Below are 17,015 nucleotides of genomic sequence, written 5' to 3'. Positions count from 1 at the left end.
AAAACATGTTAGCATGTTAAAAGCCCTGATAATTCATGCAGTAAGAAATCTGTTGAACTTTGAAAAAAAATACTTTTTGCACACCAGTTTTCTGCAGGGGTCCCCAGAATGAAATGAGTTCCGTGGGCTTGCTGGTGGCACCTGCACAAGCGGGACGGAGTCTCCTTCCTGCGTGCCGCCCTCTAACAACCGAACTTCCTGGCTCCTCCCAGGGAGAAAGACGGAGTCGGCTGCTGTCTTGCTTTGGTCAGGGGTTGTTTGCAAAGGTGGTACAAGCAGAGGTTTGAGGACCTTTTGGACTGGAGGGCTTGACTTCTCCCTGCTCTCACAGTACCTGTGGACTGTCCTGGCTGGCTTGCCAGGTGACAAGAGACACGGAGCCAAATCATCTTCTTCGCCCTAGTCTGCACCTGCTGAGTTAAGAGCCATGTTCGTGAGCCCTTAGAACACCATTCAGGCTCTGCTGACCTGGCTCACTGCAAGCTGCCCAATTAACTCTCAGGGTTATTACAAGTAATGAAACTTAATTGCCTTAAGACATTAATATCTCCAGTGGTTGCTTTTAGTTTCCTAGTCATTCTCCTGGGATGGGTTTCCCTACTCTTTTAATTATGGACCTGGGGTCATCTTTAGAAAGTCCTCAGGTTATGTAAAGGTACAAATTCCCAATAATGAAAGTCAGCATATTGTGTACCTAAAAGATATCAATAAAATTAATGAAGAAAGAAAAAGAAAGAAAGTCCTTGAGTCTTCCCCCTGGTTGACAATAAATAGGATCCATCCTCAGTTGCACTGTTACAGATTAATGATGCCTTTTCCTAAAGATTTTTTCTAAAGGAAAACTCACTTTGGAATTTTTTTCCATTTTCCATAGTGTAAGGTATTATTTTAAAATAAACACATCACACGTTGAAGTTATTTTTGAGGTTTACATATAATTAAGGAGTCACACACTTTAATATACAGTGAAAACCTCATAACATTTGCAAATTCTAAATTACTTCTCAAAAAAGTAATTTCTCATCTTGTTCAGGGTTGATCTGCCACATGGATCTGGTGTAGCATTGAAGAATTTAGGAGGCAAGAGACCAAGATGATTTCAAAGAGAGAGGAAAAGAGCCCCAAGCATTTAAACTCCGTAATACTTTTCTGATGGGGAGCTAGACATAAATTTATTTGTGGAGTTTACAAAGTTTTCTGCTCTAGTTCCTAACATTCCCAATTCTATTTTATCCTACACCCCATGATCAAATGGTTTGAGTCTTTCGTCCTCCGCCCTCAGGCTACTTCTAACAACACTTCCGTACTTTCCCCTAGAATTGTCCTCAACTGCTAGTTCTTCCCAGAATGATCCACTGCTTGAACTCTATACTTCAGCATCTAAGTTTAAAGTTAGATACCTAGTTTATGTATGTGTGTCATGTTTCTCTGTTGTTTCTTTTTTTGCTTTGGAAATGGTTTTCTGGTGGAAAATTGGCTCAAGACATGTTTGGGAAGAATGACAAAGCGTAATAATCTATGGTCGGAGAAATAGTGCCTAAATTATATATCAAATCTACATTTAAAAAAATGCTTGTTTTAGCATCATATTTCAGTAATGTGATAGTGTTTGGGGTATACAAATGTGCTCTTTATGCAGTTCTGCAATTCTTCATACTGGCTATATCATGTCAGTGATTGTATCTCAGGAAGTATGAAGTCGACAAAAAGTACCAGTCTCATGTCTAGGCATAGAGTAACACTGGTACTACATTCTTTAGAATTAAAATACACTGGCTCAACACGGAACCACAGTGTCGTCTGTAAAAGTGGGAAGAGAGCCACGATGGCTCCTCCGGCAGCTGGTTTTGAAGAATTATTGGCAAGAGTTCTGTTTGGATTGAAAACTCCAATGATCATAAATAAGACTGATGCAAAACTTCTCTTCATTCATGGTCCAGTATCTCTTGGACATGACAAAACATATAGCATTTTCTTTGAAAGTCTGTAGCTTCTGTAAATGCTTTTCTTTTAGACAATTCCGTTCAAATTTCCTTCACAATTTCCCTTCCAAAATAAGTAGGCTGAATGTAGTTTGAAATATCTACTGTTAACTCTGGGAAAGTTGTCTGAAACCCACTGAAACAGAGGGGCTAGAGGACGTAGATATGTCTCATAGAAATGAGTAATCTTAACTGCTTCCTAGTTGGGCCCAGCTACATTAGTATTGAAAAGCAGTAACAGACAGTCCATACTAACAATGGATAAAACAAATTTTAACCCATAATTAGTAACTTGGAAGGCCTTCTACTTTCTTAGAGAAAAAGAATGAGTCATCCAGGACTTGGAATCAGATGGACCTTCACTGCTTATAAGAAGTTGATAGAATCTATAAAAGAACAGCTCTGTTTGTTGCTAAAAAGACAGAAATCTGGGTTCTGGTGTGGTATGCTTTCTTTTTCCATATCCAGTAAAACCTGGATACAGCATGAGGCTGGACTCTTGTGTGGTAACTCAGAATCAAATTGCCCTCTTTCCTAATTCTTCTTCTAACAGTAAGTGGGGGCACTCTTGGCTTTCACCATGATTTGTGACCACTAATAGGATGTTTGCTTAGAGTTATCCCTCATTGTGTATAATAAAAATTAGTCTTATGTCAGCAGGCCTCTCCAGTGTTTCTGTGCAAGTTATAAGAATGCAAGCTGCTTTCAAGAGACCTTTCAGACAGGGCCAGTTGTCTGCCCCCTACTCAGCTGTCCTACACAGTCATTCTGTTCAATCATCCCCTGGAATTACAATGGTGACAAAGATGAATTAGTGATTCTATTTTTTTTCTGCAAATATTTCCTGAATGTGGAAAGCTCTGTGTAGAGATAGTTGTGGGTTCAGAAAGGATTAAGACCAAACCTTTGACCTTGCAGTAGAATAAAGTTCAGGTCTGGAATGGAACCACCATTTAGCTCTCAAAGAGGACTTAGGTTTTTGATTAAGTGAGAGTATGATTCTTGACTGCCTGGAGGGTTGAAACTACCTCATTCTTGTAGACATCTCAGTCCTGTGGGTTGGCCGGATGCATTATTCATGAAGTAGATGCTTATTAGATGTCTGTTGCTCGCTCCATCTCTGGGAATACAGCAATGAGCAAAATGATGAATTTCACCCTGTGGAGTTTTCATGAAGGTGAGGGCAGAAGCAGATGATAAAATCAAGTTAACATACAATAAAGTAAATGGATTACAAGTTATGGAGAAAAATAAGGCAAAAAGTTGGGCAGCAAGTTGAGTGTACATGTGTTTATGTATATACTAGAGGATGTCAGTTTTGAACTGGATAACAGCACTGTATTATTTTGGATAAATGTGAAAAAAGCTCATTCATGGAGCTTCACTCAGGACTGCAATTTTGAATTTAATTCACTTGAAACCAAACTTACTACTTTTGATTGCCTTGGTTTTGCCTTTGGAAGACATAAGAAGAAATAATTATTTCACACCCACTTGCCTTGGGATATTAAGTATTGTTTATTTTCCAAAGCATAGTACATACATGGGTCATTCGGGGACATACCATAGTGTGAACTTGAACTCTTGATGTTAGAAGTGTCCATGGGGCACAAAAGTAACATATGGGTTGGAAAACTGTCATCTTCAATTAGAATATCTGTCAATTCACATTATCTGACAGTTTACCTACAGTATTATTCATTATACTCGTATAATTTGTATAGATATTAGTTAACTGTTCTTTTAAAATTATTACAAATATATGGTGCAAGAATTTAAAAGTTAGCTGGGATGTAGCTCAGTGACACAGCACCTGCCTGGCAAGTGCGAGGTCCTGAGTTCGATTTCCCGTACCAAAAAAAAAAAATCTGAAAGTTAGACTAGGGGACTGCAATGGACACTTCCTTGCATTCGTTTTCCAGACTACTCTGTTTCTCTTCACCCCCAAAACATTTTTATGTATCAGCAAGCATATAGCAAATACGAGTGTACATTCTCGATACATTGTTCTTAACTTCCTGTATCATGTAAACAGTACATCTTTGGGCTCTTTCCATAAGGTTATATAAAGAGAGCTGTCTCATTCTTTTTTGATTTTAAATGTTATTTCTTGTCAAAAATTGTACATGTTTAAGGTGTTATGGTGTGCATATACTTTGTGAAATGCCGACCCCTACAATTACGAAAATTAACATATCCTTTCCTCACACAATTACCTTCTTTTGTTTAAGACTTTTAAAATCTACTCTTTGAACAAATTTTAGGTATATAATATAGTACCGGTAACTATAGCCATTATGATACACATTAGATCTCCAAAATATATTTATTCTACAACTGAAACTTTTAAACATTTGACCAACATCTTCCCATGTCCACAAATCAAATCCCTGATAGTCCCTTTGCACCTGACTTATATCACTTGTTATAATGTACTCTAACTTCATCAAAGTTGGAATAAATGACAATTTTCCTCCACTTTTAAGGCTGAAGAATACTTCTTTGTGTGTGTGTGTGTGTGTGTGCGCGTGTGCGCGCGTATGCATGTGTCTCACGTTATCATTGTCTATTCATCTGTCAATGAACATTTAGGTTAATCCCATGTTGTGGCTATCATGAATAATGCCATAAGGGACATTAGAAAGCAAATATCTCAAAAATATACTGACTGCATTTCCTTTGAGAACACCTAGTAGTGGGTTGAGGGTCACAAATAATTCTATTTCAACTTTTTGAGGAACCTTTTTGCTGTTTCTGTAATGACTTAACCGGTTTACATTCCTACCAACTGTGTGCTGGCTCATCTTTTCTCCAAATCCTGGCAAACTCTTCTCTTTTGTATTTTATGACAGTTGTTCTAATAGGTAGGAAATGATATTTGTGTGGTTTTGATTTTTTATTTCCCCAATTAATAATGTACATTTTCTCATATCATTTGGCAGCTTGCATTGTGTCTTTTGTTGAGAAATATCTATGCGGTTCTTTTGTCTATTTTCAACCCAGGTGTTTTCTTGTCTTGGAGCTGTTTGAGTTCCCTATACATTTTGGATATTAACTTTTTATTAGTATATAGTTTGAAAATGTTTTCCCTTACTTCATAGGCTGTGCCTTCACTTTGATGAATGCTTCCTTAGCTGTCCAGTAGCTTTTTAGTTCCACGCAATCCTATTTATCCATTGTTGCTTTTATTTCCTATGCTTTTGTGATCATATCCAACAAATTGTTGCCCATACCAATGTTAAGGAAAATTTTCCTATTTTTCTTTTAGTGATTATGCAATTTCATTTCTTATACTTAGATCCACAATCAGCTTTACCTTTCTATTTATGTTGTGAAATAAGGGTTCTGCTGTATTCTTCTATTTTTATTCTTATCTTTATCCTATTTTTATTCTTCTGCTTGTGGATACCCAGTTTTTCCAACACCATTTTTTGGAGCCACTGTCTTTTCCTTGTCATGTTTTTCTGTCACGTTGACTGTACCAATGTGTATTTATTTCTGAATTCTGTTTCACTCCATTGGTTTATGTGGCTGGTTTTATGCTAGCACCAAACTCTCCACTCCCAGTCTCACCACTGCATTTTGGAAATACATAAAATGCTTCAATATTGAAGGCTCACAATTGGAGGGAAATTAGCCTCAGGTTAAATTATGGCTTGCATTTTACTGGTTTCTGACTTAATGAGACTCTGGGTTTTGGAATTTTGAATTGGTGATGGATGAAGTTAAAACTTTTAGGGATATTTAGTTAGAGGGAATGTATTTTGTATGTGAGAAAAACTTGAGTTTTGGGGACCTAGGGATGCAGTATTAGGATTTAATATTTTGCTCCTCCCCAAATCATGTTGAAATTAAATTGCCCATGCAACAGTATTAAGAGGGAGTAACATTAATGAGGTGATTGGTCCATGAGGGTTCCATCTGATGGATGGGGTTGGGGCCTTATAGAAGAATGAATTAGACCCTCCCTCTTCTCTTTTGCCCTTCTGACATGGAAAGTCTCCCACTATCTGTTGATGTATACAGAGCCCCACTCATTGAAATAGGATTTTCTGCCTCTAGAATGGAGAGTCATCACATTTCTTTTCATTACAGATTATCCAGCCTCAGATATTTTGCTGTAGAAGCACAAAATGGACTACAACACCCACTCCCCATCCTCCTTGGTTATCATTTACGTGGAATGTATTTTCCCATCTCTTCTTTTTCACCTATGTATATTTACAGAGACAATGAATTTCTTAGAGACAGCACATAGTTGGGTTCTTAAAGTTCATTGACTCTGTCTTTTGATAGATAATTTAATCCATTTCCATTTAAAGTAATTATTTGATAGGTAAGGATTTACTATTGCCTTTTAAAAATTATTTTGTTTTTTAGTTTCTTCCTATCATATCGTCTTCATTCAAGTTAGTTTTTGGCAAGGCATACTTTGATTCCTTTATCTTTTGCGTAACTATAAAGAATTCTTTCTTTATAGTTACCATGACACTTACATAAGATATTTTATAGTTACAACAATTTACTTTAATCTTACTACTTGTATTGCTACATATAAACACTTTATAGTTGAACACCCTCACACTATGTTATGAATGCCACAATTTACATCTTTTGATGTTGTATATTTTAAAATAAATGCTCATAGTTACAGGTCTTTTGCTACTTTTATATGCAAATTTTATAATGAAGTAAAAGTGATTTATGAACTACCATTGCAGTTTTAGTGTATTTTGAATTAACCATATAGCTACCTTTACAGTAAGTCTTACATTTTACATTTTATTTTTAGCTATCATCTTCTAGTTTCAATTTTAACTCCTTGTATCATGTCATAAAGACTAGTTTTGAAAAATTCTGTCAGTTTTTATTTTCTGGGAAAGTCTATCTCTTTCTTTTATTTTTGAAGGACAGCTTTTCTTGGCTAAGAATTCTTATTTTTTTCTTTCAGCTTTTTAATATACCCCACCTTTGCTATCCTGCAGGATCTCTGATGAGAAATCTGTTTATAGCCATGCAGAGGTATCCTTTCGTACAGTGACTTACTTCTCACTTGCTCCTTTAAAAATCTTCTATCTTTGGTTTTTGAGCATTGGATTATGATAGGTCTCTGTGAAGATTCTTTTATGTTTAATCCACTTGAGATTCTTAGAGATTTATACTTCCTCAAGTTTCTTTACTGATCTAGATTTTAAGTTTTTCTTTCATCATGTCTTTCAGTAAGTTTTTCCTCCTGTCTCTTTCTCTTTTTCTTCTGGGACTCTCATAATGCACATACTGGCTAGCTAGAGGGTGTTCTAGGCTTTCTTCATTGCTTTTTTATTCTTTTTCTCTGTGTTATTCTACTGGATAATTCAAATGATTTGTTTTTGTGCTTAATGATAACTTCTGATTGATTGACTCTGTTGAGACTCTATAGAATTTTTCACTTCATTCATTGTGTTTTTTATTTTTAGAATTGTTGCTTGGTTCTCTTTATAGTTTCTAACTTTTTGTTGAACTTCACATTTTATTCATGTGTTGTTTTCCTTAATTTTCCACTGTAATATGTACTCCCTTTTATCTTATTAAGCTTTTTTTTTTTAAAGCTACTTTGAATTCTTTTTCAAGCCATGCATAGATTTTCATTTCTTTAGTATTTGTTACTGATGTTTTGCTTTGTTCCTTTATTTGTGCCACATTTTCTTGACTATTCATAATTCTTGAGTCTTGTCTTCTTGTCTGTGCTTTTGAATTAATAGAACCACTTCCAGTCTTTGCAGTCTGTCTGTAGTAGGGAAAGTCCTTCACCTTCTAGGTATTCTGAATGTGCTGGTTGGTGAAGTGAGTGGCTGGCCTTATGTCAGTGTTAGTGGTCAGGTGGACCTGTGTCTTGGGTCTTTCAGGGACTGGCCTGGTATGGACACTTATGGTGGCTGGCCTGGTACCAGAGTAGGCATACAGAGTCTGTATGGGCTGGCCTGGTGCTGAACAAGGTCTGAAATTTGTTCTCTGGGAGCATTCTTGTATTCTGCACCTGTGAGGGCCAGTTCAATGCTGGGATTGACCTTGAGCTTGGGTTTGCAGGAGTTATTCTGATGCTATGATTTACTGAGAAAGGGCTGGTGCTGGGTACTGTGGCCAAGTATGTGCAAACATTATTTTTATTCTCCCTCATAAAAGGTATCTCTTTTCTGTGATGCATGGGCTTCGCAGTGACTTCTTGCTCTTTTCCATGAACCTTATTTCTATGCTACAATTCTAATTTTTGTTGGGTTTTTATCATACATGCATGTTGGATTTTGTCAAATGGTTTTTCTGCATCTATTAAAATAATCACTTGGTTTTTGTCCTTGGTTCTATTAATACAATGTATTACACTTATTGATTTGTGCATGTTGAACCATCCCTGCATTACTGGGATAAATCCCACTTGGTCAGGGTGTATGATCTTCTTGATGATCTTCTGCATTCGCTTTGCCAGTATCTTATTAAGGATTTTTGCATCTATGTTCATCAGTGAGATTGGCCTATAGTTCTCTTCTTCAGTTGGGTCTTTCTCTGCTTTGGGGATCAAGGTGATGCTTGCTTCCAGGAAAGAATTCAAAAGTATTGCTTCCCTTTCAATTTCATTGAAGAGTTTAAAGAGTAATGGCAATAGTTCTTCTCCATATGTCTTGTAGAATTCAGCAGTGAAGCCATCAGGACCTGGGCTTTTCTTTGTTGGTAAATTTTTAATTATGTTCCCTTAGGTGATCTGGAAGTCTGGTTTTGGGACTTATTTATGTGTCTCATCTCAACAGATGCAGCCTGCTGTGTCTTTGTTGAGGCGACTTTTTGCTCACTCAGTGTTGTTGAATTTTTAGCAAGCCACAGAGCAGCCTTTATTCTGCTGCTCACCAGTACACCATTTCCTGGGTTCAGAGTGGTGGCCTTTGGATCTCTGAGCTGACCTGTTGTCTGGGTGAGCTTCTGGCTGGGGCCTGAGCACTCTTGGGATGTTATCTAGGTGTGCCTCTTGCTGGGGACCCTATGTAGCTATTGTCTTGGAGGCCTTTGGTTGGAAATTGTGCACCCTGGTTCCTGTTGTCTGCCCAGGCTTTGGCTAGAGTTGCCAATGATATGGGGTGAGCCTCTGGGTATTGCTTGTGTGCCTGCACAGCTCTTCTCCTGGAGGGTCCCTGGCTGTGGCTGATGGTATGGCAGGCCTTGGGCTGAAGCCCATTTGCCTGTGCAGCCCCTTTCTGGGTGATCTTTGGCTTGGGCAGGTGTGCTGGAGCCTCTGAGGTTGGATGGAGCCCTGGCTGAGATCACCCCACAGCCGTGCTGGTCTGGGCCACACAGCTGCTCCCCGGGATCTGCCCACACTGAGGGATGGAATGGTGGCCTCTGGCAGGAGCCTGGGTGCCTGTGCAGCTCCTCTCTGGGCAGGTTCCTCTCACATTATTTTTAATAGATATATAGCATTCCATTTCATAGATGTGCCTTTGCTAATTCAATCAATCACTGTTTCAGGGGATTTCATTTTTCCAAATGTTTTCTTGGTAAAAATATTTAAACAAATATCATTTGCATAATTTTCACCATGTGTGATTAGAATATTTCTTAACATGAAAGTGGTGATATGTAAATTTAAAAAATTTTAATAAATGTTAATAAGACTCTAAATAAATTGTCATATTTCTATCGACAGTGGTTGAGAGTCCTGGTTTTCCCTCATACCTTCCTCAAGAGAATGTCTTAGCAAACTTTTTGGGTTTTCCTGAAACCAAAATGCTCATTCACTGTTTTAACTTATATTTCTCGTTTTAGGTAGAAAGAATGTTATATTTTCATCAATTTAAAATTTATTATTATATTATTTACACTGCATATTTTGTTGACTATCAATTGTATATTGTTTTTCCATTGTTTTGCATATCAATTGGCACACTATTTATATAATAAATAACTGACCATAGTGATATAAATTACAAAATTTACCTGCAATTCATGTTTACTTTTTAACCGATTAGTATTTATATTAACTATATACATTTTTAAAATGCAGTAAAGCTTACAAACCTTTTAAAAATCATTTCCAGTTTTATTTATTTTGGGTAATTCTTATTCAGATGATAAAACATTTGTTTTATATGCTTTATTTTATAGAGCATAAAGATTAATAATTGATTTTAAAATATTTAATAAGAAGGTCTATAACAGCTGATATGTAAATTCAAGTTATTTTTTAATATGTCTTGTTTACCTCAAACCATTTTTCAAATCATGCAATCTTTATTCCTTTACTGGAAGTGCTATCTTTATTACAAAGTAAATTTCTAAATAATTTGAGCTGGACATCTGTTCAGGTGTTCTTATTTTATTATTTCAATGATGTAGCCTTAAATATGTTCATTGTTAGTCTTTATATTCAGGGTTCTTTTTGACAAAATTAGTAGATTTATTTTTTTCTGTTAACTTTTGACTCTACAGTGTAGTTCAAAAATAATATTTTGATGATTATTATATTTATAGTCATGTAAAGATTTTGTTTTTAGCATTTACATGCCTGTAATCTCAGCACTCTGGTAGGCTGAGACAGGAAGATTGTAAGTTTGAGCCCAGCCTGGGAAATTTAGTGACTTACCAAGACCCAATCTAAAATTTTTTAAAAAGTTAAAAAGCGCTGAAATATAGCCCAGTGTGAAGACTCTGGGGTCAATCCTCAGTACCACAAGTAGGCAAATAAAAAAATATGGGATTCTTTATATTTAATACATTTGGAGCTGGGAAAAGAAAAGATGAGAAATGCTATGCCATGAAGCCCTATTTTAGCAAAATAATAGCTGTCACATTAATATATTTTTCATCAAAATATATAGTAAATCATGTGTTTAAGTAATATTTAAATCAAGGAATTTCAATGGACTCTGAAGTGGAAATTAAAACAAACAGCTATTCACATAGCTTCACTTCATTCTCCAAGGATGCTGACAATCACTGGAGAAGGAAGAGCAGCAAGTGACGATGCTACCTTTCTTGGGGGAAACTCAACTCGCAGCCACTTGGCATACTTGTCTGTAATGCCATCCATGGGCTGCAGAAACCCTACTCTTGGATTTTTATCATACAAGCTTTGGTATGATAAAAGATATCAATTCAGAGTTTAGGAATTAGGGGCAGGGTGCAGCTCTGGGATAGAGCATATGTGTAGCATGTAGCAGCCTGCTTTAATCCTCATCCCCTGGAAAGGCAAACAAATGGAATTTAGAGATGAATTTGATTGCTTGTGGAAAGTGCTTTTGGACTACAAAGGGCATTATGTCTACACAGTCAACCAGATAGGTGTCACTTTTCAGCTTCGAATGTCACTCATCCTCACCCTGCAAGGAGTTACCAATAACCTTATCTCATAAAGTGCATTGTTCAGCCCACCATAACACATGAACACAACATCTCGTTGATACCTGGCCCACTTAGTTTACTGAAGAGTGGACTTAGAGTTGGATTCTCTTTTCTATCTTTTGTTTTTTTGGTACCAGCGATCAAACTCGGGACCTTGCGCTTGTGAGGCAGGCTCTGGAACCACTGAGCTAAATCCTTGGCCCCAAGAGTTGGATTTTCAAGCAAGGAAAGCATGACTGAGCTCCAAATAGGGCAGCTCACATAAGTGCTACAAGAGGTGCTGTATTTCTGAAAATCAAAGCTGAAAAACAATCAGGCTACTCATAATTACTATGCCCCTTGAATTGTAGTAATTTATGCAGAAAGAAAACAAATCTAGTCACTTCTCCTCTTTGTGGATGAAATGTCCCTGCACTTTACATGCAAAGTATTTCCCTTCATCTAAATTGTTGGCCTAATAATTTTCTATTTCTTATTATCCTATGTATGTCACTGACAACAAATAGGCCTCATCTCTGATGAAAATATGTTCCATTCAATTTGAGCAGGCATTTATTTCAGAATTGTGTGCTTTAAGATAATATAAAAATTTTATGCTTTTTACATCTTTCCAAGAGAATATTAAAACGTAAGTGTTTCTATACTTTCTTCTCAAGAGGAATGATGAAAATGTGTATTAGTTCCTACTAGAAGCTAGAAAATCTCTCTGAGAGAGTCAGGTGGTAAGTAGGTCCCATTAGGCAACAACACAGGACATAATAAACATTCAAAAAGATATCATAAGATAAACTCCAAAGGCATACATCCAAACCCCTTTTCATTGTAAAATTTGGAGAATAATATCTTAAAATTATAAATAACACTTATTATAAATAGTTAAGTATTGCTAATTTTATAATATTTAATGAGTGTCTAGCTTCAGATTTATACACATGCACATCCTTTTATAACTGTATCAAGAGCCATAAGTTAAGTTCTCTCTATTAAAGAAGTGGTAAATGTTATTTATCCTATGTTTCCTCTTATACGAGAAATCCAAGTACAAATACATTACAAAGCAAAATAAAAGGAGGATGATAGAATGTAGGGAGACAGATCTTTTGCAAAAGGGAAGAGGACCAAGGGATGAAGGGAGGAGAGAGGAAGGGAAGAAAAAAGAATTAAGATGTGTTACGCACAGGTACAAATTCTCCACGAGGAATGTATTCATTATGTCCTGCAAACGTGTAATAATATAAAATCCAAAAAATAAGAAATCTTAACAACATCATGAAACAGGAAAATCTGAGGTACTTTTTTCTCATTTAGTGGATGCTAATGAAAAATTTAAATGACTGTGCCTTTAAAATATTCTTCTATCTTTTGATATAATACTTAAGTTTCTACCGATTGTTTTTGGACTAAGAGGTAAGGTATGAGGGGTAGTAAGTGTATACATAGGAATGTGTATGTGTGTGAGTGTGTTTGCATGTGTATTAGCTTATGTTTGTGTGTTTTTGATTCCCTTAGTTCAAGGAACAAACTTTTTTAATAACCAAAATTTTGCAAGAGTGTCCTAAAATAAAAAAAGCTGGGGTGGGGGGTAGCTCAGTGCAAAGGCACTGGGTTCAATCCTCTACACACACATGCATGCACACAGACACACACACACACACACTCAGAGGCAGAAATGTCTCCAAGATGATCATGTCTAAGAGAATCTAGAGACAACTGAAGGAGACTGGAAAGTGGTTTAGGGACTAGAAAACCAGTTAGGGTTCAGGGTAACTCTGGGAAGGCAAGTTTACCAGTTTGTCTCATCACATTCTTAATCCATAACATTCTTTCAGAGCAACCTGGCCAGTTTGAGTCACTCATATATGTTCTTTCTATGTCTAGTTGTCCTTATATTTCTACCAACGTTTCATAAAAGTTTTGGTTAGCTCGCTTTGTTCTTATGACTTAAATAGAAATTTTATGGCCAACCATTTTAGAAGTCCCCGGCAGCCTACGCATCAGCTCCTTATAGGGCCAAGCATAATTGCTGCCAATTTCACTACTCATGGAGATGGAACTCCTTTGAAAGTTACAGTATTTGTTAGATATTATGAATGTTGGCCAGTCCAAATATCATAAGAGCCAATTACTTACTGCTGTGTTTAAAATAAGACTAAACGTGTTTGAAGTAAAGCTCGCAGAAAATGGACTCTTGTATCAACAAAGAATGGGGTTTTTTTTATAAGTATAATTTTGACTCTTAAGTGTCTTCTTTTTTTCCCTTATGACTGTGTGCTCATTTTGCATATTTTACAGTACATTTCATAATCCATCTATGATCACTTTTTATGACTGTTTCATCTTACTCTTTGATTGGGTCAACCATGTCTTAGCCTTTCCTGTATTTCCCCAAATGCCTACATAAGCACCTTGGTTCAAACCAAAAATAAACAGCTATCCATGTTTTGAAGTAAATTTGAGAGAGGTGATATTAACTATGGTTATGCACGGAGAGTTATAAACAGTCTGTGTCAGGAATTGAGAGGAGAGAGATAACACTGGATCTAGAATAATCTGGCAAGCTTAACTGAAGAGGCTAGCATATGAGATGGCTATATAATCACAGTGTGTAAGGCTTTCATCATTCTTGTCATCATAGTCATCAAAGTAAAGCTTCATCTGAAAATGTTAATTAATATTTAATCATTCTTATTTTAATTCAAGACCTCTACTACTTGGAAGAAGATACATTCATGTACAGAATAGGGATTCAAGCAATGTAGCATATAAATCAGGACATTTTAACTTTAGGGCACAAGGTATTACATTAATGGCCAAGGATTTTATATAGAATGTTATTTACATATATGTTATTTATATATTATATATACTTACATATTAATGTAATATATATTTGGATTTTGACTATTTTATGAGGTAAATAGTCCTTTCTCCTGATGCATTTTTAGTACATTTGTCCACAGGCTGCAACAACCCAGTGGAAGTAACAAGTCTATTCCATAGAAGAAATGAAGAAAAAGGAAAGAATAAGAGTGGAAAATTTAGATTCTTTATATTCAGAATTACATAAAAGTCCTTCCCCTAAGAAGTTATAGGAGACCTACATAGATAAGTACTTAGAAAGTGCTTTTTTCCTACCACAAAAATCTGTTCTATACCCAACTCTTTATTTTTTATTGGTGTAGGAACTTGATGTTCTCATAAAACAAGCAGAGATGGTAATGTTAAACATATCTGCATAGAATAAATGTTATGTAAGGAAATACGGAAGTTCCCAAACAGTACCTAGTGGGTACCTGGTCAGCTGCTAAGCCTGCAAGTTACACAATCCCATTAAGTATCATTCAGTAACATTTTTCACCATTTATCAATGTGTTGCATGAGCTAGCATGGATTTTCCATTCTTGTGAGGCTGTGTTTTACTCACCTTTGTATCCGTAGCACCTAGAATAGTATTTGGCAAGTGGCATACATTCAGTCAATTTTACATGAAGAAATTCATGAATCATTACCTCAGAATCATACAAACAATCTTCAGCATTCATTGCAGTCAATAACACAAGCATTCATAAGATAGACTATTTATTGTAGTTCATAACATGACTATTCAGGGCATATAGTTTTTCACAGTTAAAAGATCTCCGGTTCTACATGGGGACCGAATCCACCACATAGGTCTGGCCCACAGTATGTGATTCCTGATGTGATGCCAAGTCTGGATAAGGAAAGGTCATAGAGTTTTGTTTCTTTGTGTGAAAAATTCTTTGCACCTGTTGTCAATGTCTCTACATTGACCCAGTTTTGCTTTCCAAGAGTTTGCTTTAGCCATATCAGCTAAAGGGTTTGAGTTATGTGAATCTGCTTCAATGATCCTTACTGAGGAGGATTTCATCCTCCGGATTGTTTTAAAGGACTGCCTGGGAACAACTTCAACATTTCCCATGTTATAAGGTTTGTTCTCAGGTTTCCTTTTCCAGAAGTGATGATCATTCATTGTATGTCATCAACACTATCTTTGTTTTGTAATTAATTAGTATAATTGCAAGGTAGCTCAGAGGGTGAATGGATTAGGCTAAATCTCTAGGAAGCACTGTTTAAGTTCATGTCTACAGATCCCTCAATATTTGTATGGATCAGGGGTGGCCAGAATCCCAGGTGCTTGACTAGAAAGGGAGAGTGTGCGGGTTTATAAGAAACAACTAAACACAGGTTTGAAATGGTAGATGAGTCAGAAAGCAAAAGGTCAAAGCTTCGGAAAGATGATCAGGCTGTGTAAGACTGGAATGCAATCAGATAGAGACAGCAATGAGCACCTGCACCTACAGCGGTTTGGAACAGAACAGAAAGTAGGGTTTGAGGTGGGTCAGAGAGTCCAGGTAGCACCCAAGTCATGCATAGTTGCACCAGTACCCCCACTTTTATGTGCCTTCTCCCCTGTGCTGAGGAGACTTAGGGTTCCAAACAGCCGGACTTTTGAAATTCAAGGAGCAGTAAAAAGTCATATATAACTAGGGATTAAGAAACATGGACTTTAAAATACTGAGGTAACCAAGGTGAAAAACACAAACAAAGAAACATTAGTGAAGGTGGATAGCATAAAATTGACTGCTTAGAAGTGGTATTTGGTGGAATAACCACCAAACAATCAAAGAACTACTGGAACATCTCATCATTGTCACTATCACAGTTATATCTTTATTTGAATAATTCTTGTATAAAACTTTGTATGAGAAACTGTGTAAAGGTAAAGGACTCAGTCTAGGTTCTTTCTTTCTTTTTTTTCCCTTGACACAGGGCCTTGTTATGTTGGACGGTCTTGCCTTGAATTCATGATCCTCCACCTCAACCTTCAGAACTGCTGGGATTACAGGTGCACATCATTGTGCCTGGCTCAGTCTGGATCTCAAATGGGGGGGTGTGTGGAGAAAATACAGCTGTGAGGTGTGTAGGACACTGGCTTGAGTAGCCATCGTGATACTGAAAGTGAACAATGGCATTGTGCAACTTCTCTACAAAGACAGGTACATAAGGGTCAGGGATTGACAGTGTTCAGGAAAAGGGAGGGGGATTTGAAGTTTGGATGACTGTAAAAATGAGAGTAGCAAGGCCAGAAATAGAGGTGTCTGAAATGGAAGTTGGCTTTGGTGTTGAAGACAGGATGATTTGTGAAATAAGATTGAGGTGAAAGTCTGTTGTTAAATTGGCATTTATCATCTGTGATGAAATTCTAGCCTAGCAAGAAAATGAAAATTTCAGGCCACACAGCTGCTATGTGTTACTGTTGAACATCCAGGTCCTCCATCTTTCCTTTTGAGCGTTTCCTAGAAAGAAGCATGGTCCAAGATCTTCAGGGGTCACATGCATATTTCAGAAGAAAAAGGTTGAAAGAGAAAGCTGAAAAAGTGTGTCATCAAAGATTGTCACTTTAGAACATATGTCCCAGAAGTCCAGCTTAGTGACTTCTGATTATAACCACAACTGAGTTGCATGAGGTGAGCATTTCCCTATTTTCCCCTCTCTAATAGGGAAAGGAAATGGGAAGTAGCTACTCCACAGTCTCTGCATTAATATAACATTGAAGCTTGGTAGGAAAAAACATTAGGAAATAGGCAAAATAAATGAGATTCCTAAAAGAGACATTACAAAGGCAGGAGGACATGCTGAAATAAA

This window comes from Heterocephalus glaber, unplaced genomic scaffold (assembly GCF_053883595.1).
Source record: "Heterocephalus glaber isolate CG9 unplaced genomic scaffold, H.glaber_assembly_v1.0 deba00001428, whole genome shotgun sequence".
NCBI lineage: Eukaryota > Metazoa > Chordata > Mammalia > Rodentia > Bathyergidae > Heterocephalus > Heterocephalus glaber.
The sequence above is the reverse complement of the archived record's forward strand: the minus strand, read 5'-3'. Positions refer to the sequence as shown.